Consider the following 24732-nt stretch of genomic DNA (forward strand, 5'->3'; position numbering starts at 1 on the left):
CTATATCGTAGCCTTAGGCCGCTGCGACGACGAGACAGTCGCGGGATATTTTGGGGAGGGGATAGGACTCGGATGGAGGGCCTCTTCCGGCCGCGGGATGGATCGATTATCGATCTTCGATATACCGGTGATCGGGGTCGATGGGGCTGACGGACATCCTGCTGTGACGGGTGGGCTGGGGTCTTCGGGCTCGGCGACAGATGGCTCCGGGTGGACGTTTGCGTCAGTTTTTGGGCCGCTCCACGTTGCTCCGTGTTTGCTGGAGGGGTGGAGCGGTCGCCGGCCACGAAGCTCCTGTTGAGGGTGGTCCTCGTTGTGTCAGTCCGTCGCCTCCATCGGCCGGACACCGGCGGGCAGGAAGAAAGGGGTAAGGTGAGGAAAGGGTTACAGGTTACCGTCAGGTGGGAGTATGGGTGGGAGAAGCGCAGCGATTGTAACGGGGGGGGGCACGGGTGTCGCCACGTTACAACGCCGAACGTACATGAAACCGTTCGGACTGAAAAAATATAGAATGTTTTTTTAATGGGACCAATCGGGAGACATACTTTAAAACATACAAAAGGTTTCGTTCCGATTGGTCCATCCGTCTCGGCGTAATTACTGAACATACATACAAAAAAAAAATATACACATCGAATTGAGTATCCTCCTCCTTTTCGAAGTCGGATAAAAAGGGCTTGATAAGAGACGCAAGGCGGGCAAATTTCAATTTTCCGCCGGGGCGTAACATCTGCAAAACAATATTAATGCAACGATGAAACGTTTTTATTTCTAATTTTTTTGCTATGAAACTTTTATCAACAGATTTGTGATATTTCTCTAATTAAAACAGGATCAAACACGACGTAAATCGGACCAGTTTTGTTATTATTAATCAATTTAAATTAATCCAGTCAATCATTAATAACTAATTCAAGTAAAATTGAACCAATCTATGTCGTGTTTAGATTCATTTTAATCAGAAGAACCTCAACAATCCAACGGTACTATCTTTTCCAAGGTAAAACGAAAATTAGTCCAAATGTAATATTCTTTACTGAATGCTGATTTGTTTTACTCGCGTTATTTTTTAGGAAAGTTTCCTTTAGGAAAGGAATTCTGCGTCTCTTTGTAATCCATCTATCTCGGTTTATCCCGTAATACGTATTCTTTTTCCGTATTTACGGATTCGAAGCTCCGCTGAGCTCGAGGGAATTAGTGTGTAGTAGGGCAATTTCACACAATTTCCTTAGCCGGCACAGGAGAAAGGAGGGCTCCTTCGTACACCCCGCCGATTTTGGCACAAACAAGCTGTGTGAGCAAAGATGGGGCACGACCAATCAGACGCACATTCTTTCCCTCGGCCAAATTACGAACGACGAGCAGCAATCAGTTGGAATTAATACCTTGCGACGCTGTCGTATATTGAATTTATAATATATTCCGTTGAAGATAGTAATAGGTATAATCAAATTAATTCTTACAATTCTAACTTTTTAAAAAAATTTATTTTAATATAAATAAGGAAAAGGGTTCAATTTTGCTTTAAGCGAGTCATTATTTGCGAAAACAAACGAAACAATTCTGCTTTGAGCGAATACCATATAAAGAAACGGACAATTTCTGCTCTGAACGAATCATTGTTTGTGAAAATATAAATAAGGAAAAGTGTTCAATTTTGCTTTAAGCGAATCATTGTTTCCGAAAACAAACAAAACAGTTCTGCTTTGAGCGAATATTCTAGAAACGGACAACTCTGCTTTCAGCGAAAATAAGAGAAAGGAATTTTGCTTTCAGCGAGTATAAACAAATTCTGCTTGCAGCGAATACACATTCTGCTTTCAGCGAATACAAAGCAACTGGCCAATTCTGCTTCGAGCTAATTAATGTTTGTGAAAACAAACGGGTCAATTCCGCTTTCAGCGGCTAATTAATAAAATAAAATAAAAAAGATTCGATATATGTAATTATGGTTAGACCTACAAAAAGTGCATCCCGTATGAGAAAGAGTCGTGCGAATGAATCGGATGATGTGAAACAATTACGTCTTTCTAAAAAACATGAAAGAAACGCAGAGTCTGTAAAGCGAAAATATGCTAGTTCGAAACCATCACGCGAAACGATAGACGAAAGAAAACGTCGGCTAAGCAGAATTTCTAATCGTTTAAAGAACGAATCTACTGAGGAACGGTCACGTCGTATCGGATTAATCTGCAAGCGTTTAGCGAAAGAATCTAATAAGGAAAGTTCGCAACGTCTAATGGTTGTGAGAAATCGTATGCGGAAAGTACTACTAAGTGAACGTGTCGAATCAAGGAATACGTGTTTAAGGAATATGCGTGAACTAGCTAAAAAGCGGAGAAAAGAACTTCTCCTTCAGGAAGACTACTTTAAATCGGCTATTAATATTTTTGCTAATGTACCGTGTGCAGTGTGTTACAAGACTTTATATCCGCAGCAACGTTACGCTTTACACACGCAGCCTTTGTCTAGTCTAATTCCTGCAAATCTATTAGAATCAGAGAAGATAACAACATGTTTTTGTTGCCTAAATCATCTTAAAAAACACAAAGTTGCATCACAGGCATTCTGGAATAAAATGGAATTGTTGCCTGTACCTAAGGAGATAGCAGATTTATCGGAAATCGAAGAACAAATGTTGTGCAGAATAGTACCGTTTCTTAAAATCATGAAAATTCAGAATCGCTTCAGTCAAGATTGGTGCAAAGGTCAGGTAGTCCTATTTGCCTGCGATGTGTTTGAAGTAGCCGAGCAACTTCCAGTTAGATTAAACCAAACCGTTATAATGATTGTAGTGGAAAGCCTCGAAAATTTCGAGCAACAACGACAATTTCAGATAAACGTTGGCAAACTTCGAGTAGCTTTACAATGGCTATTACAATATAATGCTTTATACAAAGATGTGCGACTATGTTTTGCTAATATTATCAATAACATTTTGGAAATAGCTGATGTCGTGGAAGAACTTAATATTGTGACAAACGAAATGGAAGTTGCACAAAGAAATACTGAATCAAACAGTAGATTTGTGAATGTTGGACAGAATGTAGCTATTTTACGAGGCTCGTGCCATCAAGCTAGCAATCGCTTCAGTATCGAATCTCGCGGTAAACAATGTACTGGCATGGCTGCAGTTGCATGTGTTGCGTTTCATTCTCTTGATCATAATACGTGGTGTAATAGTGATATCGATTATGTGGTTATAGCAGGAGATAAATATTATCGTGATTGCATTGAAGCGCGAAGTAATCCTAACCCCAACGAAATCAATGTAGACTATTTAGCCGTAACTGAGTAAGTGTCACATCTAACATTTCATAATAGGCGAGTCAATATTAACGTTGACTATGAAATGTCTGTAAATGGTCATATTGATATTGATAACGGTGATGAAGGATATCCAAATTTAAAAAATGGTTTGATTAGGTTTTTTCAACAGTACATGTACCGAATTCTTACTGCAAATTGTACATTAGTAGCCGTATCATGCAACAACCATGATCAAGTCGGAGACCGCCTGCTATTGGTTGTTTGATTCCCATGCAAGAGGTCCAAACGGATATAAAGCACCATTACGGGGCTCCTCATGCTGTATGAAATTTACTACTATGGATGTTTTACACGCCACCTTGCATCGTAATTTGTATGCGAAAGATGGCAACAGTAATGTATTAAATATCTACTCATTAACACCTATAACAATTGTATCCGGAAGAAATAGATTTCCACTGGTAGAAAGAATGCAATATCAGTCCGTTGGGACCCCTCGAACAGAATCCGGCGAAACCTGAATTATTTTCGAAACAAGCATGTTACGTTCGTTTGAGGAAGGTGTTCCCAACATCGATACTGTCGTCTCTGTCAGTAGTACTAATAATAACGCAGAAAATGACCGGATAGAACTGGCGAATATACATAAAAATGCAGCGCCTCCTTTGAACGTAGAGAGGGAGAGAAGATTTGAAGAACTGTGTTGGTTCTTCCTGTTTCCAGATGGTAAAAATGGATTCAGAGAGCATAGAGACATCCCAATAACACCATTAGATTACTTCCAAGCGCGTATTGTGAGCAATGACAAACGATTCCAGCGAACAGATTATTTGTTCTTTGCATTATCTGTTGGTGAATACTACCGCGCAGAAGCTAGCATTTCAGTATCATGTAAAATGCACCAAGGGGAACATACTCCACACGGATTAGTAGATAATATGCACCTCACGATGAGTAACATAAGAGGACCGGCATCATACTGGAAACGATGCAGTTCGGAATTAGTCGCTGTTCGCGAGTTGCGTGGTCGGCGTGGTCAGAAAATAACACGCCTGCGTCACGATCACAATAAACGTTGTATTTAACACAAAATGTACAAGCAGTATTTGCAAAGTCACTCGCGTGGTCTGAGAAGCACACGAGTGGTCAAAATGTACAAGAAACACTACAATATTTACAGAGCGTTCTTAAACTACATTTAACGCGTGGATACTGTATTAAGCGTGGACAATGTTTAACGTGAAGCGTGGACTGAAAATCTGTTGCGCGTGGGCAGAAACTAAGAGACTTGTTCGAAATGCGTAGACAGCGAAACACACGTGTTCTCACGTCGAACGATCGTACAAGAAGAACAAGAATCGATCATGGCGTCGATCGTGCCGGTTCCGCGTGGAGAGGGGACCGCGTGGACAAAGTGGGCCCGAGAGGTGCTGCCGCTATCGGTAACGACGCACCAACGAAGTATTTTCGTTGCCAACTTCGCCGTTCGGCGTAGACTTGGGGAATTTCGCCAACAGTCGCCATGGTTCGATGTCTCGTACCGCCCACGTGGTTTGCTACGTTCTCTTGCAACGATCTAAACTGGGTAGATATGTTGAAGGCATTGTTACTCTCCGATGGTCGCCCTATTACCGAATTTGAAAACATAACTTTTGCAGATCGACTAAAGTTAGTTCAGAGATACCCTGTAGTTACTGTAAGACAATTTACGTTACGTGTAAACTCGTTAATGCAATATTTAAGAAACACCGATTGCTTAGGTGGTGTTGTTATCGATTTTTGACATAGAATCGAATTTCAGAATAGGGGAAGTCCACCTTTGCATATGCTTCTTTGGTGTGCAAACGTACCCGATTTCCTTACCAACGAAGGCCGCAACGCTGTTGAGAAAGTTGTATCTTGTTCATTGGAAGCAGAAAATCAAGATATGAGGGACATAGTTCAAAAGGCCAAATTCATAAACATTCTGCTAGATGTTACAAAGATCGTAATTATCGTTGTTGTCGTTTTGGATTCACCAGATCGATAAGTGAAAGAATAATGTGCTTAGGTCCAGATGACACACTTGCGAACAATGGACGTTACTGCATGCTTAAGAGAGCAGGAAATGAAATTATGGTGAGTAATTACAACCCAACTCTTTTAAAGCTTTGGGAAGCAAACATGGATATTCAACCATGCGGAAATGTTACAGCTGTCGCATATTATATTGCTAAATACGCAAGTAAATACGAGCCGCAGGGCACAGGAAATATTATTAAAGAAGCTATTTTACGAGCGAAACCTCGGAGCGGTACCGACCGGGATCAACTATTTTTGGTATCTATGGCAATTCTATCTCAACGTGAAGGCTATGAGAACCTGGCACCCGACTTTTAAAAAATTAACTTTTTTTTCATAAAACGGTAGTATATCGTTTGTAGTTGTTTGTAGTAAAAAGAGTTTCGTTTGTAGTTGAATAGTTTAAAAGTTACAGCCGATTGTTTATACTCCGAAGAGGTAACTTTCTCAATTTTTTATATTTTTCAAATCTGTTTTTTCCATGTGATAGGGAATCGTTTGTAGTTGATCGTAGTGAAAAAAGTTTTGTTTGTAGTTGAATAGTTTAAAAGTTGTAGGTGATTGTTTATACCCATCAGCCAACTTCGTCAATTTTTAATATTTTTCAAATCCGTCTTTTCCAACTTGTTCGGAATGGTTTCTAGGTGTTTGCAGTGACTGTATTGGATACTTTGGCATAAAATAAAATATGGATATTATGTTTCTGCAGAAGTGTTCGCGCAGTGGCTTTCATGACTCGTTCTTTCAAATCATTATGAATTTCCCACTTACCAGTAATTCGTTTAATGATCGCGAAGTAATGAGCATCAATGTAGATAATCGCGGAAACAAATTTATATGTATAATTATCGTAAACCAGCTTTTCTGGTATTTCCTCAACTGTAAATTGTTTTCTGCAATTGGGATAATTCATTCGAGCTGAAAGCAAAGCGTTTCCAACATGTTCGATGTTAAGCACCATGTGTTTGCCTACCGAATGAATTTTCGTAATATTGGTACTTTTACATCGTGAACACATGTTTGTATGACTTGGTTTACAAGCTTCATTTAAGGCTTCTTGTAGACCTGCCAGGCCACATCTATATATAAAGGCTGGGTTAAGATGTAATACCGGCGTAATGATTGACTCTTCTATTAAACAATTAGTGCATCGAACGGTTGTTTCAAGAGACGGCACATCACGAAGAATAAATTTTTCCTGCAGATATGAAATATTAATCGAGCAATTCATTATTCCATCTTTTATTGCTTTAGTGGCACTTAAGATACGTCCTCGTTCTTTATATAATTTTGTCGACACACCCATCGTTGACAGTGTCTGAATAAATGTAGATATGTAGATGTTACTTTTTGCAAGATACTCGGAATATGTTTGGAAATCATGATAAGCAACTAAAATGCTTTGAATAGTAGAATCGAACGCACATGTGTTGCGTACGCTAACGATCTGTTTACCGATATTTATTGGTTTTAAAGAATTTCCATTTACAAGCATCGGTACCACTGGGGTAAACTTTGGCCGTTTGTGAATAATCTCGATATCAGGACATGCGGTGAGATATTTACCTCGTTTGTTCGCTCTATCTGATATTTTTGATTTAATTGGATTTGTCTTTTTAACAAGACCTTTCCAATTTTCGGTCTCGTTAAGAAAGGATGTTTCCAAGGGAACAGTGTAAATAATATCTCCCGATTGGGGTAAAACATTTGTTACATCTTTTACCAAGTCCTCCGATTTATCAATGTGAGACTCGTCGCTTATTTCATTTATTACTGACCCGATCGAATTGTTAACAAAATCTTCAGATCCTCTTCTGCTATCGATGGCTACTTCTTCACGTGAGTTTATTAGCGGAAGATTTCTTTTCTTAGTTTCTTTTTTCGGTACATTCAATAGTTTAGTAATTCCCATCAAAGATCTAAGATGAATAACGAGAAATTTGTCTACTCTGATAGCCTTACCCTTTCTAAAAACTTGATGTTTTAGTTCCCGAAAGTATTCTTCACTTCGAGCCCAACTAGCAACATGTATATCTCTCAACTCTACGAGAGTGGAGTTTTGTTGTTCATTGGGTACCGTTGTCATTACAGCTGTCCATAAAACAAACCGTTTCGATAATTTGAATAAAGAAGAACCAAAATGAGGGCAATGGTATGGATTTAGTCGACCTTGTTTTAAGTTCTCAATGCTACCTGTTTCGATTTTTTCATAATTACATTAAGTGCATTGCTCGATAAAGATATCTCGTCAAAAACATCGCAATGTTCCAGCAAATTGGGATCATTGTTTTCGGGATTGTTTGGCATATTGTTAGAAAGATGATAAGATTTCAAACGATTCATAATTCTATTGTGGGCAGCGAAATAATGACTTTCTTTATCCTCAATATTTTCATAAGTCGAAAATGCTACTGATAAAACGTCCGTGCATATTTGAATGAACTCGTCAATCTTTGTGCATGTAGTCAAGAAACCGACGCAGCGCAGATAAAAGTCTTTTTTCTCAGGAGATTCATGTTTGAAACAGCTCCAACGGGCAACTAATTTTATCAGATGTGCAATGTCAATGCGAATAAGACATCGAGGATGTTGGACACGCATTGATGATGAGCTGTTATCGAAGACAATACAGTTCTCGATGTATGTTTTAATATCTCTGTTATTGAATGCTGAACAAGTTGCATTCAAAAGTGCAGGTGAGTAATCTATGATTACTTGTTTCGGAATCGATCCTCCGGAACGCAACCACGGAAATCAACTGAACGGTGCTTTTCGGAAATCAACTGAAATAAAGGCAAAATCTTCTGGTGATAACTACAAACGGCCTGGTAAAGATAAACGACTCGTTTCGAACCGCCGGGTTTTGGAATCTGTTTTACTAGTCCGCCAGTTGCATCGATACTAATACTACCAATATTATCTTCGTTCTGAAATTTTTTATACAGAAATAGCTGTGTGGGACTCCAATACATCACATAAAAATGATCCAGCCCAATCTCATAAATACAGCCATTAAATTCTTCACCATACTTCATGTCCCACAGTGAAGTAAGAGCCGCTTTAACTTTAAACAATCCCAACTCTTTATCTTGAGTTTCCTGTTTTATTTTCCGCGCAACATCTTCCGATGGTAGGTTGGCCGGTGCAACATCTCCAAAATCCATTAATTTATTAGCTTCATTCCGTCGCCAAGCGTAAGTAGATGTACCTTGTAATTCTTTTCCAATGCGCATTCGTCTATCACCACGAACTTGCCGCTTCTTTTCATGTACGATCATGCGAGAATCGAAGGTGGAAATATATAAAATCGGACTATCTTCAGTCGGTTCGGTTTTATAATATATATGAATTTCGGAATTGCATTCCGAGCAACTACCTTTAATTGACAAGAATATCTCGCCAGGATTTCGATTTATTTTTGCATTTTTAAACGCGAAGGGACAGGGCAATTTCAGATGACTCCATAAAATGTTGTATACCGCGTCCGACCAACCAATAACGAGTACGTCGTATTCGCGATCTTTGTATTTTGCGATATTTAATTTCAGACTGTCCCATTCGCTTTTTGACGATGTGATTGATGTTCGCAGAGGTGGTAATACGCAATTTGTTTTACCCATCGACCAATTTGGATCGTCTTTCAAATTGTCTGATACCGTTGTATCGAAACTGTCGTCTTTGGCATATTCTAATGTTTCGATTTTATGTATTTGATCAAAAACATTATTTCTATTTTTCGACGAATAAAGGTAGATATAATCCTTTGTCATTGTACCTTTTAATGCATGAACCGCTTTTGTCCAAACGTCATTATCCCATGACAAAAGTTTACCTTCATTATCAATAAACCAAAGCTCTTTTAGAGCATCATAAATTTCATTGGGCGATTTCGTCGGCAATCTAGGCATTTTTATATTCTTGTTGAAACTGATTGAAATGAGACCCCTTTGTTTCTATTCGCTGAAAGCAGAATTTTTCGATTCGCTCAAAGCAGAATTTTTCGATTCGCTCAAAGCAGAATGTTTCGATTCGCTCATAGCTGAATTTTTGTTGGACTGACATATTAATGCCCGTATTCATACTTGGCGCGTTCAGCGTTGTCTCCAGATTTCCCCAAGAAATAGGAAAAGAGGAGGTGCGGTGTGTCGCGCCGTAGCGAGCGCTGCTAGCGCACTTTTGTTTTTTCGTTTTTACTGTCTCTCGATCGCTTTCGCCGGACACGTGCGTCGCAGTTGACCATTGTCATTTTTTTGGTAATTAAAACTATTCTTTTGGACTGTCGTGCATTATTCTATCCAACTCTCGCCTTCAACAATTTTTGATTCGTTCAAAGCTGAATTTTTGATTCGCTCAAAGTTGAATTTCTTTTTCTTATTTGTATACAACAGGAATTTGTATACAAAAAGAAATAAATAAATAAAATTGGAATTATGAAATTACTTGTACGTATTATGCACTCTTCAACGGAATATACTGATATTCGATTGAAGAGAGCGTCGCAAAGTATGAATTCCAACTGACTGCTGTTCGCTATCCGTAACTTGGCCGTCGAAAAAAATGTGCATCTCATTGGTCGTGCCCCGCCTTTCCTCACACGGCTTGCAGCCGCAACGTATTATTGGTCGAAGGAGTTACATCTACTGACTAGTCTCGTGTAAGATAAAGTGATCGGCGTTGTGTGCGAAGGATCCCTCCTTTTCTCTGCGCCGGCTGAAAAAATGGTGTGACTTTGCCCTACCACCAATTTTCTCGAGCCCAATCATTCACTTGATCAATTGAAATAGATTAATAACAAAACTAATCCCATTAACGTAGTGTTTTGGGTTATTTTAAGCAAAAAAATATCACAAATGTGTTGATAAAAGTTTCATAGCAAATAATTATTGAAATAAAAAAAAATGTTTAACACTTTACAGACCGCTCACATAACATGTGTTACACTGTACAACAAATTTTGACTTTCTTTTCATTTCGTAACTGCCACTATGAAATCGTTATAGATTTTTGCAAGTTGGATACGAATCTGAAATCCGTTTCTGTGTAGGTCGTAGTTTTTGAGAAACGGATTTCAGATTGGTATCTAGCTTGCAAAAATCTATAACAATTTCATAGTGGCGGTTACGAAATCATTTGGCTGTTGCACAGTGTTATTGGCTGTGTGATGATTTCTGTAAACGTTATAGAAGGATAACGTAATACATATAATTGGCACGTGTCAGGGTCAATGCATTTGGGGCTTTGACCTGCTTTTCAAGGGTATCGATGGTGTCGATGTCGGAACCTGTTCGGGATTAAGCGCGCGCCAGTTTAAATTAGGCAAAGTTATGCCAAACGCCGAAAAACCTTCGGCGTTGTCAGCGCGCTCACGATTATAAAAACCGCGACGCGGCGACGATCGTCCTACTCGTTCGCTATTCACCAACGCAAACAAAGTTATTACAAAGATTCAAGCTCGCGACTAATTCGCTCAACGTACGTCGACTGAAAGTACATTTTATATAAAACCGTTTGCCTTTACTAATTAAAGGTCTTAAAGTGTGAAGTGACTCAACACTGTCCTTTTTGTTGATTAAAGTATATTACGTACATTAAAGTGTCTTCTATAAACGTTATTAAACTCCTTCGTTCCTTACTAAAATTACCGGTATTTTGCCCGGAGACAAAAAATTTATTCTCTGCGCGCAACAGAACCCTATGTCTGTCATCGGACTCGGATCCAGCGGTAAGTGATACTTGAACGCGACGAATTCTAACAGTCACGGATGTTTTGTTTATGAATCGGCAATTTCTTTCTTTCTTTTGTATTATTTTTTTTGTAATTTTAAGTACAAGTATTTAATTATTTGTGTTTGTTTGTATTGTTCTTTTTATTTAAAATGTGTGTGTTCGCATATGTTCAATTATTTCGTGAATTTATATAAAGTTTTTTTTTTATTAATTCATTAGAAATATTGCCGGCCCCTGACAAAGTTTCGCTGCGTAGATGTGCGGCCACTAAAGCGTTAATATTTTAAAGCGTTAATAGTATTTTTATAGGTATTAAAAATTTACAATCCCAAATTTTCAGGACTATCGATGGGTTTAGTAATCTGAATGGGGCTATGAAAAATTATTTTGTACTTTTTAGTCTGTGTTCAAAACATGGTATTGTGGCGACAATGGGAGTTCTGTGTGGGAAACGAGTGTTTCTGGATAGTGTCTTCGGTCGTTCAGGCCGTCGAGTGGAAGGAACCATAAAGCAATTAAACGGTTTCGTTTTGCAGGCTCGACGGTCGCTTGCTGGGCGGCCGAGGAGGTCTCGTTCCCTTTCTGCTCGGAATTTCCTAGAGTCGATATTTTTTCAATACATTATACATATATTGCGGTGGAATAAGTTCATTCCCCGTAATCACTAATAATCTTTGATATCCTCTGAAAGAGGACATCCCAGTGATATGCTAGCATTAGGATGTCCCCTCAGAGGGGACAACGGAGTGCAAGTTTCATCGCTGAATTAGGATTGTTTTACAGACATATGTAAATAGAATGGTTTGTTTTCGCTCCATCCTCTTTTCCACTCGCTGTCCTTTTTTACGTTCGTGCATCCATACGGCGCAACAGCGAAACAATGTACAGTCACTCTCAGTGAAAATCGTCCACCGTCAATCGTATATTATCGTATATTAGTCTACATCAAACAATAAATACAAATAAAATCCAATGATTGCGCACATTAAATTATTCTACATAAATAACTACATAATATAATCTAAAAGCAAAACATCCATTTTTATCTAAATTTTACAGTTTTCGAGGTAATCAATCTTAAACACAAATATTCAACTTTCGAAATGATGCATACTTTTACGATAGCAGATATTTAGATTCTTTTTTCACGCAATAATTCTGTGCAATCTATCGAATAAAATGATATAAATTGTTACTACTGTAACGCGGTAACCGGGTGCGCTCGGGTAGGTAGCGCCGAGCGCTGCAGTACCGCGTTCGGGTCTCGTCCCGAGACAGCAGCTGCGTGAGGAATGGGATTGGTCGGTAAATAATTAGCGGTGCGTAGGTAAACGTATTGTTTATTTGCCCTTCGTCGTGGCAGGTGACGGTCCGTTCGTTAGTACAAGTCGGTCTGTAACGCAATGGCAACCGAACGTATTAATATATTCTAATCTGTCTTACGTACTATTTGGGAGGATGTTATGATACAGGGGACGCGCTTACAGCTAACTTAGTACTACGCGGTCTTATAGCTACGGAGGCGCGCGCGGGCACTGAGCGATTTGATCCGGTAACGCGGCGCGGCGCGGTCTCGATGGGACAGCGGTCCTGTTACGCTCGATTTCACGCGGTCCTTTTGTCCGGTACGATCGTGGGTCTCGTCCCAGTCGATCGCGAATGCTCTTTTGTCGTTTTGAACGGATGGTTCGCACTTCCAGAGAATTCTGTCTTTATCGCCGCTGGCTACCCTTTATATCTTCGCTCGCGGCCTGTTGGCTTGCGCGAGCGGCTCGGGGTCCGGCGCCGCGTAGCGGCTGCGGCGGGCGGCGCGCGGGCTCGTCGCGTGTTTGCGTCGGCGCCACGTGACGTAAGTGACTCTCGTCACACTACATTATAATCATGTAAATATGTTTAAATAATAATGGAAGCTGGTAAGGACTGCTGATCACTCCTGATCACGAGATTCGTCTGGGTGGGCGAATGCAGCCCTCAAATAAGTAATCGTAAGTTTTAAAGAATGGCGACTAACAATAAGACCTCACTTGTACCCCCCAAGACTTTGATTTACAGCGTGGAACTGCCTTTCGTCACCATTCTCCAGGATCACGTGTACCATCCGAAGCCTGACACTCAGGATGGCACAAATGACCCGGCTGAGAAGAACCAGCAGTCCCCGCCATAAATCTAGCCCTAATGTAAACTCTGACAGAAGCGGAAGAGACGCCTAAATCGCATGACGTCTGCAGATATTTTTTAGGATATTTTTTAGGATATTTCAAATACTAACAATCTAACAGAAAATCTAATCATATCACATGATAGAGAAACATTTTTGCTAAGTATAACATTAAAGTAAGGTATAATATTATCTTTGTACTTTAAGATTTAAGTCTGATAATTTGGCATGGAAGGAAGGAACATAATCGCAAAACATACACGACAAACAAGTCGTCAGCATTGAGAAGTATGTACTACTTCTGTTTGTCGTATATGTTTTGCGATTATGTTCCTTCTTTCTACGCCAAATTATCAGACTCCGAGAGATAAGGGTGTTTGGGCACTCGAGGCAGTCGGATCGAGTGAGGTGTGAATAAAGAGTGTTTGAGCTAAATGACAGTTCTTCACAATGAGAATACATGTGTGTACGAATCGGTGATGAAATGTGACCGCGTGTGAGTGGATTTAAGAAACCAAGAGCGTCGTGAGGGTGGAAGAAAAAAGTACAGTAAACGCTGGATACAGGATTGCCTCGAAATAAGCAAGTGGCTCGGGCTCGAACAGTTGCTTATTTCGAAGCAGGTATGCTATTCGGCTTGACTTTGTTCTCGAAACGGGACGATAGAGAACGCGAGAAGCGAGTGAGAGATCCGAGGTAGCGGCAAATCATAAAGTGATCGGCCGAGCAGCGATGTTATTTTTTGAACAAGAATAGAATATAGCATGCCCTCTCATTCTCGCACTATGCGTTTCCGAAGGCATGTAGAATCACATGAACGAAACATGCTCCAATTTACTAATTGCGTATTACACTCCCTCTTATTTCTTTTGACGACTATTTTAATATTAGTACACTTCTGTGTACGAATGTTATATAATTATTGTTGTTCCAGTTAATAGGTTTTAAATAATACACAAGACATGTAATTACAAATATTCAAAATGTTCCCTAAATTATTGAAATACATAAATGGATATATAATATACGAAAAGATGTTTTAAATGCCACTCTTGAAGAAATAAACAAAATTGAAATATGTTGTAAAACTCTTTTTTACTGGCGCATCGACAAGGAGTTTTGTATATTTTGTATATTGTTATTTAATACATATCCCAGTACAGTAATGTCTCTCACACTGCCCATACTGACGGACGCCTCACATTGTCCCTACGCTGTTTCTACGCTTATGTATACATCACTTCTGCGCCTATGTTATCTCGATGGAAGTCAGTCAAGCGTGTGATGTAATGTGACACGCGACGCGGTCCATGCGACCGTGCATATAACATTCTTTAAATTTTTCAGGATTGATTTGCTGCACTGGTTTACACGATTTAGCAACATATGACATGTACATTACGTCGCATTATATGTAGCCGAGGTGTCAATTCTATATTGTTTATTCTATTATTATTGTTTATTTCTTCTGTTATCATTCTCTTATTATTGTTAGCTTGTAAATTACTTTAATTTTCAATAGGAAGAAACTGTCCGGTTTTATGGAAATCACGGGTTTTTCCGAACATCATAAAACACGTATTTTGCAGTCAATACTTCCGCAGCTTACAAATATTCTGAACTGAACCGTGGTAACAATAAGTTTATGAAGCCATCGACCAGTTTACTACTTTCCTAGAAATATTTTCGTGTTGATTGTCTACTTCTATTGCCTCGGGATTAGTATGTTTCATTTTGGGGTTCTTTATTCTCAATATGTTTTGTCAGAGTCAAAACGCTTACTCAGTTTATTGCCCGCCACGGTCACTTTGCAACCATCTGGAATTTCCGCGACGTCACAGGGGTAGTATCGGTACCTGAGACTTCCGTTAGGCCGCGTTCAGACTATGCAATAAACTTGTACAACTTTTCGTGCAACCGAGGGTCCGAATTTCTGTGTTTGTGGCCGTGCCTGTACCACGTATGCCGTCCGAAAAAGGAAATGGTTTTCTCTTGTAGAAATACCAACTTCCGCATTTTTTATCACATCTTTGCGGAAGCGATGTCAATCGATTCCTTATGTTTTTCTGATCAAAATGATACCAAACGCGACATAAGTTGGACAATAATGAACCAAGTTACGTGAAAAATCTAAATGCATAATTAAAAGCCAGTTTCGTTAAAAGTAGTCCGGTTTACGTGATATGAGGTATCATTTTAATCGGGAGAATACCAGCAATCCATTAGTACCACTTTCATACCGATGCGGTGAAAAACAAAGAATTTCATGTTTTGAAAAATTCGCACATTTTTTAAAAAAAAACGACAAAGGTACATATCTTAGTAAATTAATTTTTATAGCTTCTCGAGAAACCTTAAGTCATTTGCTCCACTTTTAAGCGAGGTATTCTGTATTAAAAGGTGGACGAATACTTTGGCAGTGCACTGTACATAAATCATCCACATTTTATTTTAACCCTGCATCTTATAAAACTTAAACAAAAAATAAAAATATTAAAAACAATATTATTTACATTGTTCTCTTTTATCAATTAACCAATAATAACAATAAACCACCTTACGATAGCCGACCAATTCCGTTCATTCCTCTAAAAAGTGTGAAATAAAATAATTTCTATCAACAAAATACAACCAACTTCGAGATGCACTAAAAAGTATAAAATAACTTCTATTTCGTTTCCACAATTACGTGACAATTACTAATAAAACCTCGTTCTACATTAACAAAATGCACTAAAAAGTACAAAATAAAATAAAATATAAAATAATTATTAATTGCCAAGTTCGCCATACCGCGATCAAATCGTTATTGTCAGCATCATTTATTCGACTATGTTTAATTTTGCACCGCCTCCGAAAAGATTGAAATGTATTTAGTATACTATTTAACGATTAAATAGCTTTTATTATTAACAGTTCTGGAATGTTGGTATAAATATAATAGAAATTATTACAATAAGAAAATAGAAAGTATTTTATATTATTCAGTGCATTTAGAACTAGGTTGTATTTTCATTACAAATTATTTTATGTCAGTTTATATATTATTCCAGCACCCACACCTATGGGGTACCCACGACACTTTTTTCACTACAAACAACTACAAACGATTCTCTATCACATGGAAAAAACGGATTTGAAAAATTAATAAAATAATTTTTAACAAAAAAAAATCCGACTTCGAAATGCACTAAAAAGTATAAAATAATTTCTATTTCATTTATATCTGTATTCCACAGCTATTAATACAATCTACTTAATCGTTAAATAGGATACTAAATATATTTCAAAGTTTTCGGAGGCGGCGGAAAATTAAAAACTTTTCCTCTACTAGGAAGATCCTAGTTCAGGTGTCGGCAACCAGTGACAAATGACCCATTTGATAATTTCAAGGAAACAATATTCAATGGGAATCAATATCCCCATTACGAATTAACTATACTGCAGTTCACGATGACCGCACTTAACTCGCGCAGCTAGTGACCTACTGAGGTCTAGGTAGATTTTTAATAGTGGGTGTGATTCCCCTTTACAGCTTGCTTCTTACTTTGCGTTCACATCATTTTTTGCCTGAAAATAATAGAATTTTCATTGCATCGTGAAACTTTACAATATCATCACCGGTTTTCAGTTATCGTACGTCATACAGTGTGTCCCACGTAACTGGAAACACTCCAATATTTCCTAAACTATTAAAGATACAGGAAATTGCTTTGGTGGTCATTGTATGATAAGATAGAGCAACATTTTGACATAGACAAATTTTTTTTTGCATCATTATTTTCAAAAATATAATTGCAAAGTTTGGTTTTTTAAATGGAACTATATATTTTTCTTTCGATCATTTGATAGTGTTTTTGAAATCAAATTCACTAAGCTTGCATGTATACACTTGATTTTCGTTTGTTTACGAGATATTGCGCTAACAAATTTGGAGATTTTTCACGGGAAAAATTCCCTTCAGTGGGAAATATCAGCAGGGGTCCTGTTCGCGCGTCAAGTGCCACGTGTTAAGCAGGACCGCTTGAAATGGATACCACAGGCGGCCAGTAGGACGGCAGGCCCAAACTTCACGCGCGAACAGGACCCCTGCTGATATTTCCCACTGAAGGGAATTTCTCCCGTGAAAAATCTCCAAATTTGTTAGCGCAATATCTCGTAAACAAATGAAAATCAAGCGTATACATGCAAGCTTAATGAATTCGATTCCAAAAGCACTATCAAATGATCGAAAGAAAAATATATGGTTCCATTTAAAAAACCAAACTTTGCCATTATATTTTTGAAAATAATGATGCAAAAAAAAATTTGTCTACGTCAAAATGTTGCTCTATCTTATCATACAATGACCACCAAAGCAATTTCCTGTATCTTTAATAGTTTAGGAAATATTGGAGTGTTTCCAGTTACGTGGGACACACTGTATATTTCTGCCCACCATTTATATGATCGCAAAGTATAATAAGAAGCAAGCTGAAGAGGGGAATAACACACGTTATTAAAAATCTTTCTAGACCTAGTGAGCGGCGCGAGTTAAGTATGATCTCTTGTGAACTGCAGTATAGTGCATGTACATCAGAAGTGCTGCCAATTTCTCATACAATCGTTACAATTACAAATGTTTTCAGCCAAACCTATAATTTTTCTCTTACGACTTATAAATTACCAAGTTTGCCATACCGCAATCAAATCGTTATTGGCAGCATCGTTTGTTCGGGTATTTTTAATTTTGCGCTGCCTCCGAAAACTTTGAAATATATTTAGTATCCTATTTAACGATTAAGTAGATTGTATTAATAGCTGTGGAATACAGATATAAATGAAATAGAAATTATTTTATACTTTTTAGTGCATTTCGAAGTCGAATTTTTTTTTTTGTTAAAAATTATTTTATTTCACACTTTTTAGTGGAATTAGAGAAACGAACAATATTTGTAGGATGCCGTAAGGTGATATTTCGTTCTTAATGGTTTACTAAGGATCAAATACAGGTGAGTGATTATTAATAATAAAAAGGAAGTACAACGAATACCATTTTTTCTTATAATTCACTTTAATTTTATTTTTATTTCATATATAAAAAAAATTAATAAAAACTAAAATGCACAATATTACCCCTACACCCCTACCCCTTCCCCCTATTCCCCTACCCCCGTTCCCCTTCTGCCCCGGTAGCCCCTCAGACGCCGCGACCTACCAGCCGCGACTCCTCTTTCTGTAACGTAAAAATGAAATTATTAGATATGTATTTTTTTTTATTAAAATATTATTATTATAAATATTTGCTCTTGTATTGAACAACAAAGATGTTCTGATAAGGGCAATGTTGTATTCCTCTGTACGAGGCAAGAATTCATAGTATAGTAAAGAGTAATCTGTAATACATAGTTCGCGGAGGCCTCGCCGCCCCCTCCTCCGGCCCCTCCGCCGCCTTCATCTCCTGCTCCTGAGGGAGGGGCTCCTCCCTCAGTTGTAGCAGTTGCTGTTCCTGCTGCTGTTGCAGCTGTTGCTGCAGCAACTGCATCTGACGCTGGTGCTGCTCATTCTGCTGTTGCAGCAACAGCTGGACATCACGCACCAATTTGTGATCTAAAAGAGAAATAAAAATAAAAATAGAAAGAAATGTATATATATATATTACAGGCATGTTTCTGAATCATGCAATATATGCATTTTCCAGAGTCTTATAATTTTTCTTGAACTATTTTGCCATTATTAAAGTTAAAAAAAATAATACTTACAATCGTCTTCAGATTTCTCCATTTGTGATTGTTTATAAATTATCTCCCCTGTTTGTTACGTTTATGTTCTGAAGCAAAAATATTTGTGTAGTCATTATATTTGTAAAAAAAGATATAAGTAATAATAGTTACATTAATACTAATTAATGACTAGCGGTGGAATGTTATTGATTACAGTGACATAGTGTTTATGTTGTATAGAACGAAAGTCACACGAACGGCGACAAGACCGTGTACATCGAAACACACCTATACTTTTTAACGCGTATCAGGATAACTAACATTCAATATGTACTTCTTGTATACTTTTATTATATTCACTGAATACGAATCCGGTGTTACGTCCCGACTAAGAAAAATTCCATTGTCTTCAATTTCAAAATTACGAAAGCGTCAGCAATCAGGAAGTTGGTTCATTGACTGACCTCCTTAGAGTCACAAGCGTCAACAAATTCTCTCTTCTTCTCGAAACGCTGCGTCGAAAATATGTAGCAATGATAGACATTCCAACAGGTCAATATACTAATGAACTCTTTCCTCCAAACCATGCGAAATCAGCATTTTCGACTCTAATAAAAAAACCCGATTACGGACAATAGAGACAGTCGGCCATACAGTCGCGAGGTGCGCGGTCTCTCTGTCCGAGGAACGTTTAGTATTGCGAAATACGTCGAGCAGAGTTTCGTGAAAATCAACTGTCACACGAAAAGACTCAGTTCACTCGTTAAATAAAGACTCAAGTTTTCGAACCATCTACAATAAATAAAACTCTTAGTGTAAGGCCATAGTTTCACTCATCGAGAACATTGTCCAACACCCGTGCACCGAGAGGAAGAGAGAGAGAAGGGAGCAACTCAACAAATTAACCGTTTACCGTTTCTGTACATCTAAACATCCGGTGAGTCCAATCAAGATCGGGATTCTCTGTCCTCAGCAATTAAAGGAATCATAATATCTTTGAATACGCGTTATATTTTCATACTTGTGTACCAATCAGATTTTTGTAACAATTCATTCTTTTATCAAAATATATAATAGTTATTTATTCAAAATTTGATCATAATTTAGTGCGTACTTTTCCAACCTTGTATCCAGCGAGCGAAAGGCTTGTATAAGCCTAGACCGAATCCGAATCCTATATTATCTTTCCTTCACAAAGAAGGTGTTTGAGCGTTGCGTCGGATCATAACATACCGCAGAGTAGTCACCTACCACTACGCCTGTTCCGCACGTAACAGCTAAACTGGTAGCAGCGGTGGGATACGAATTTGGTCAATTTTGTTCGTTGATGCAATTTTGGGAAGTCAAAATTTAAGAAAACTATAAAATTCAACGATAACCTGAGGACAGATCAATAATTGAATCTTTCGCTTTGAATTCCAACAATTTTGAAAAAGCGAACCCCCACGTATCGATTGGCTATAGTAAGACGTGTGAGTCAACCGTCCCTTATATTTTTTTGTTCTATTCGGCTATAATTGATAACCGAGCTATTCTATTTTCTATCTGATCAAATATTAGTAACGTACAAAATGCATTTATCCAACCACACAATGAATACAAATTCAAGTAACCCCGATTTAAACGTCACAAACACGATGCTAACATCAATGGCAGAATGCTTTACCTTACAATACGGTACACTAAATATACCTTTTTTCGATGGAAAGAATATACCATTAAAAGACTTCCTGCAAGACATCCAAAACGGTGCAGTTTATGTACCACCGGCTAGTGAAGGAGCATATGTTAGAGCAGTTATAGGCAAGTTACAGGGATCCGCACGTGATAGTACGTACGGGAAAACATTTGGCTCGTTAAACGAATTGATCAAACATTTAAAAACTAAATTCGCTCCAGGAAAATCTTTTCCGTACTATCAACATGAAATAGGAAAAATTCGAATGCGGAGAGACGAATCCGTAAGTGACTTCCATGATCGATTAAATATTTTAATTAGTGGTGCTCGAAATGCGTTAGAAGATTCTTATGGTAAAGAAGCCGAACCTATGATACGTCCTGTATTAGAGTGTGCTTGTGATGCATTTCTCCGAGGTTTGCCTGACGATATGGCGCGTTATGTGGACGCACGCAATCCTAAGGATCTAGATGAGGCAGCAAAATATGCCGTCCGATTTGAAACTCGCATAAAATCCGGAATATTCTCTTCTCGTGATGAATCCAATAAATTACTTTTGTCTCGACAAAACGAATCATACCAAAATTCCCGATCAAATTCTCCTAATCAACATGGAACAGAGACACATTTTTCCATTCATCGTAATCGACCTCGAAGCCCAAGTCCGATTCCCCATAGAATTACCGAAATTTCAGAATCACCAACGGGGATTCTCAAATCACCACGAAACACTTCCGAACAATATAAATACCAACAACCCAATCTTCCTCAGTACCCACCTCATCCATATTTTCCTTACCCACCATATTACCCGATGCCTTATCCTCCTTACTATCCACCAAATCCGTATGACTCTCATAGCCCATATAATTCTTATTCCGCTAATAGTTTCCAGTATCAAACGACTCCCTCGGGACCTCCGCGAAGTCCAAGCCCGGGTCCTCACACATCCTTTACACCGTCAAACTCAAGGTTAGAACAGCGAAAACCTTCTCGTTACAACGACAATAGATCCACTTCACCGAATCGTGTCCGTTTCTCCTCACCACAACCTCAATCGTCAACCAGCTCAGATTTAAACTCCAGAGTAGCTCTCCAGAAGGACGCGATGGAGGGTTACCAAGATTCAATGCGTCATCCAACGGTACGACATTTAGAGAGAAACCAATAGTATTAGATATACATTCTCGTCGCGATTCACCCCTTATCAAATTATCCGCGGACGAACTCAGGTCAAAAACAGCCACATTTTTAATAGATACAGGCGCAGACATTAATCTAGTTAAATTGAAAGCATTGCATGAGGATCTGACGATAGATACCCACGATTCAACCGAAATGTCAGGAATTACTTCAGAGAAGGTTGAAACTTTAGGAACAACCACAATAACAATTTTAGGCCAACCCGTAAAATTTCACGTAGTACGATCATCATTTCCAATCAGTAGTGACGGAATTCTAGGAAAAGACTATCTAAGACAAGAGCAGGCTGAAATCTCCTTTGCACACAATACGTTAGTAACAAAAAGTGAACCTGTCAGACCGTTCCGTTTTATTGGTGAAAATCCTCCAAAAGAAAAATCACGGCAATACAAACCTAGAGTTTACCGAATTCAAAGTCGATCGCGACAAGCAATAGCCATAGATACGATTGATTGTGACCTAAAAGAAGGCTACCTCCCGTTGCTTCAAACTAAAGATGGAATATATATTGGAGAAGCAGCCGTAAGCGTCAATCAAGGCATGTGCCATGTTCTCGCGATAAATACTTTAAACCAAGACGTAGAAATAGAAATTCCACCACAAGAAATTTTGCCATTCAAATATCATAATTTCCCTGAAGAAAAAGAACACCTCAACTTAGATTCGGAACACGACAATCCATCAGAATCGGTAGACCGCGTAGCAGAAATTTTGACCACACTCCGTTTAGACCATGTAAACAACGAGGAAAGGGAACATGTAATTGAGTTAATCAAGGAATTTCCAGAAATATTTCATTTACCAGGTGACAGGTTAAGATCCACTCCGTTGATACAACACCCAATACATACCATAGACGACGTACCCGTTAACACTAGACAATACCGTTTTCCTCCAATTCATCAGGCTGAAATAGAGCGTCAAATCACTACGAAATTAGCCGCAGGAATAATAACTCCTTCAAGTTCTCCTTACAATTCACCACTATGGATAGTACCGAAGAAACCTGATTCCAAGGGAAATCCAAGGTGGAGAATGGTAATTGACTTTCGGAAACTTAACGAAAAAACGATAGGCGATGCATATCCATTACCCAACATTGTGGACATTCTAGACCGCTTGGCCGAAGCCAGATATTTTTCCACCTTTGATCTTGCAAGTGGGTTCCAGCAAATTGAAATGGATCCGAAACATCGTAGCAAAACCGCATTTACAACACCTCACGGTCACTACGAGTATATTCGCATGCCCGAAGTGCTCAAGAATGCTCCCGCAACATTTCAACGGTTAATGGATCAAGTATTGCGCGGATTACAGGGAATAGAGGCTCTAGTGTATCTCGATGATATTGTAGTTTACGCGAAAAATTTGGTAGAACACGGAAAGAAAATTCGGCGTCTATTTACGCGATTAGGCGAAGCAAGGTTAAGTCTTCAACCGGATAAATGTGAATTTCTGAAAACCGAAGTAACCTATTTAGGACATATCATTAGTTCCAAAGGAGTAAAACCGGATAAAAAGAAAGTAATCGCTGTAAAGAATTTTCCTCGACCGCAAAACGCAAAGAACATAAAACAGTTTCTAGGACTTGCAGGTTACTATCGTCGATTCATAAAAGATTTTGCCGCAAAAGCCAAGCCATTAACGGAATTATTAAAGAAAAATAGCAAATTCATTTGGGGAAAGGAACAAAAACAGAGTTTCAAAACTTTACGTAAAGCATTGTGCAAGAGCCCTATACTGCAATATCCGAACTTTGACAAACCATTCACTTTGACGACAGACGCATCTGACTTTGCAATAGGCGCAGTACTTAGCCAAGACGTAGACGGACACGACTTGCCTGTAGCCTACCTTTCAAGATCGTTAATAAAAGCAGAACAAAATTATTCCACCACAGAAAAGGAATGTTTAGCAGTACTGTATGCCGTATTACATTTCCGACCATACTTATACGGAAGAAAATTCACCTTGGTTAGTGATCACGAACCCTTAAAATGGATAGACTCTATAAAGGATCCTGGACAAAGATTAGTGCGTTGGAGATTAAAATTGCGCGATTACGAATACGATTTCGTCCATAAACCCGGCCATTTGAACATAAACGCTGATGCACTTTCACGGAATCCCATTAAAGAATTAGACGATACAAGTTCAGATTCAAGCTCAAAAGAAACTTCCGATAGCGAAGAGGAATATGAGAAAATTCTTCCTATTCGAAAGCCAACCGTCAAACCAAAAGTAACAATCCCATCCGCATCCCGTACAAAACCTGCAGTGGAGCCCCGGAGACCTGTGGGCAGGCCACCAGGCAGGAAGACACAACCAAAACTAGATCAACCCACATTAGATAAAAGTGCCATTTCAACAAGAACGCGTTCCAAGTCAGAAACTGAGGGATCGCCCAAACCTATAAACTATACAGAACCTTCCACTTCCGAAATATCACAAAATACCGATGAGGATGAGGAACCCATTGAGACGTCTGACCTACCAGTATTCAGAGGACGGAAAAGCGTACTACCTAGTCTCGGTCCACCCACTGTATCACCACAAAATTTACCAAGGAAAACAGTTATCTTGGAAAACCCTGAGCACATTCCTGATGCAGAGTCTGACAATTACAAGGACGAAACCACAGAGACACATCCCGACAATGTAATGATAGAAATTTCAGCTCCTCTTGATAATAGCGACGATGAAGTATTTCTCCCTAACACCATCGAACAACCACCTATTAACCTAGACGAACTACATGAATCTTTCGACCGTTTTGACAAATCCCTCCACGAACATAGCGAAATTCTTCAGGAATCTCCCGACAAAGCAGAACCAGAATTAGAAGAACTAGACGAGGAAGAGCTAAACAAACGAGTAGACAAGTTACTGGCACGATACGAACAGGACCAACAAGACGCGACAAAACAGACTAT

This window comes from Osmia bicornis, unplaced genomic scaffold, assembly GCF_907164935.1.
Source record: "Osmia bicornis bicornis unplaced genomic scaffold, iOsmBic2.1, whole genome shotgun sequence".
NCBI lineage: Eukaryota > Metazoa > Arthropoda > Insecta > Hymenoptera > Megachilidae > Osmia > Osmia bicornis.